The sequence below is a fragment of the Phalacrocorax aristotelis genome, chromosome 9 (assembly GCF_949628215.1).
Source record: "Phalacrocorax aristotelis chromosome 9, bGulAri2.1, whole genome shotgun sequence".
NCBI classification, from domain to species: Eukaryota; Metazoa; Chordata; class Aves; order Suliformes; family Phalacrocoracidae; genus Phalacrocorax; species Phalacrocorax aristotelis.
Genome location: NC_134284.1, coordinates 24,801,592 through 24,804,180, shown reverse-complemented (window position 1 = coordinate 24,804,180; position 2,589 = coordinate 24,801,592).

The following is a 2,589-nucleotide window of genomic DNA, read 5'->3' as shown; positions in this document are numbered from 1 at the left end:
CCGCCAGGCGGCCAATCGCACCGCCCGCCGCGCCCACGCCTCACCCAGGCGAGAGAGGCGGCCTACGGGGGCGCGCCGTGCCGCGCTGGCCCGCCCCCAGTTACGGCCGACGGCCTATCAGAGAGCGCGGCGCGCCTCCCGGCGCTGAGCAGCCAACCGGCCCGCGGCACCGCCGCACGCCCCGCCCTTCACGCCCCGCCCCGCGTAGAAGCACCGCCCCGGCCGTGAGGGCCAACGGCCCCGGCGGCGGCTCGTCTCCGCCGGGGCGCGCTCCCAGGGTGCCGCCAGGGGGCGTGCCACCACCCGGGCCGTTAATGGCCGGCGCGCGGCCCTGTCAGCCAGCAGGCGGCGGGCGCGGGCGGTTCCCCCGCGTGGGGCGGTTCCCCCGCGTGGGGCCGTTCCCCCGCGTGGGGCCGTTCCCCCGCGTGGGGCCGTTCCCCCGCGTGGGGCGGAGTGGGCTCCGCGCCTAAAGCGCGTGCGGGAGCAGCGGTCGCGTCCCGGGCGTTTGCCCGGTGGCTGGCTGAGCAACCGGCCTGGGGCCCGGCCCTGCCCCGCGGCCGAGGGCTGCCGGGGTGTCCCGGGGCGGGCGGGCCCCCGCAGTGCCCGGGGGAGCTGAGGGCGGTCGTCGGCAGGAACGGCTGGGTCGAGCTTTACAACTGAGCCGCTGTCGGCCCCGAGGGGTTTTTCTCTCTCTCTCTCTCTTTTTTTTTTTTTTTGGGGGGGGGGGCGGGGCGCCCTCCTCCCGGCGCGCGCGGGGGCGCTGGCTCTCCCCCCTGCGCTGCCACCGGCGCGCGCGGTCCGAAGTCGCAGCCGGTGGCCGGGATCGGTAGCCAAGTTCATGAACTCGGTTACCCAGCAGCAGAGTTTAAAATAAGCGATACATTGTAATTCAATCATTGCGCAAAATTCCGGCGCGTGAAGTGATCCCCTCATTTAAAATACATCAAGTGTAGTTATTGGCCTTAATTATTAACACACCTCTTCACCCCTGAACTCCGTTGCTCACCAGGACCCCTCAGACAACAGCAAAACACTATGTGCGTTGCAAAAGCAGCAGCTTTGCGCTCCAGTCAACCTCCGCTTACTTCCCCTTCTGCCAACTGCCACGGGACACCCCTTCCTTACCCCCGCCAAGGGACCCCCCCGCGTGGGGAGGTGCTGGGGGAAAAACACCGCGCGTTGGTATTTTGCACTCATTTGATTATTAGCTTTGCAAGGGATCGGGCCTGTGTGGATATAAATCAGGAGCGGTGTTTGCAAAGAAACAGCTGTCTGTCTTGATATGAACAAGCAGATGCAAAACTGTTTACAAGAAGGAGATCCAGAGCCATGGACTGCGTCTCCTAAGATCTCGTCGTAAAACGTCCTCAAATGGTAGTGATGAAAAGTCCTTCAAAAGAACTGTATATTCAGTTGAAGATTAATGTACTGGTAGCTCTGCAAGTATTTAAATCTGAAAAAAAAAAAAGAGTTTGTTTTATACGAAATAAATTAAACGCTGCTGAATGTGAGCATTTTAAAACAAGTTAAAGCCTCATAGGCCTTCTGTGCTCATGACAAGACCGTCTTCTGTTCCTCATTCCTTCTTTTTTCTGCCCTGAATGCCACCTTTCCTTCCCCTTATATGTTAAGCTACTATTAACTACAAGTACAGATCTGCCTCTTAAGTATTTCCGAGGCTGCTACAAGCATATGTTCAGTTTTTATCTTCACTTCTTGCTACACCACTGCTTTCCTTGCTCATATTCCAAATTGTCATGATATAAAGGCTGATAAAAGACTCCTGCTAAGAAATTCTTCTTCTACCTCAGCATGAAGTGTTCTCAAAGTTAGTCTAGTCCAAGTCTCAAGACAGCAATACTGAGCTCTGGGCTAATGATGAGATTAGGGAATACTTTCCTATTAAGTATTAGAAATAGCAACAAATTCACTTAACTTGTGGAGATCGGGGAATTCCTTCTCTCCAGTCATGCTCAGCACTCCCATTTTAACAAACTACAAGACATAGTTTATTGTTGCAAAATTCTCATAAACTGAAAGGCTATTTATAGATCCTGTAGAGAGATTCCCAGACCTTTACATATAAATTGTGCCCCTCTGTCCATAGTTGGAAGGGCAAATGTAACAGCATGGGAAAAATACTGCCTGTAACTTTTAAGAATAGGAATATTTCAAAATTGGGATGAAGTATCCCTTGTCCCCCAGTAAAAGTGAAATGTAATAAAAAGTGGTCAGTAGTCATTGAGTTAATTTATATTTTCTTAGGAAAAATGCCTAGGTCACTTATACTTTTTATTCTAAGCTTGCATATGCAAAATATTTATGTCACCTACATGTTAGACATGCACTCAGTCCTGCTCTTGAATTCCCACCAGAGCTGACATTGACTTCAGAGCAAGCGGGATTGGGCCCTGAAGTTGCTATGTTGGGTCAAGGTTTTTTTACCATTAGTACAAATGAGCTCTGTCAAACATAGGAACAAAGTCGTAAGTCTCTCTTGTTTATCAATATAAATTTTTTGGTCGATGTCAATGATAATAGTTTTACAATTTTGTACAACCCCATTTCATTTTTGTGTTATTACTACAA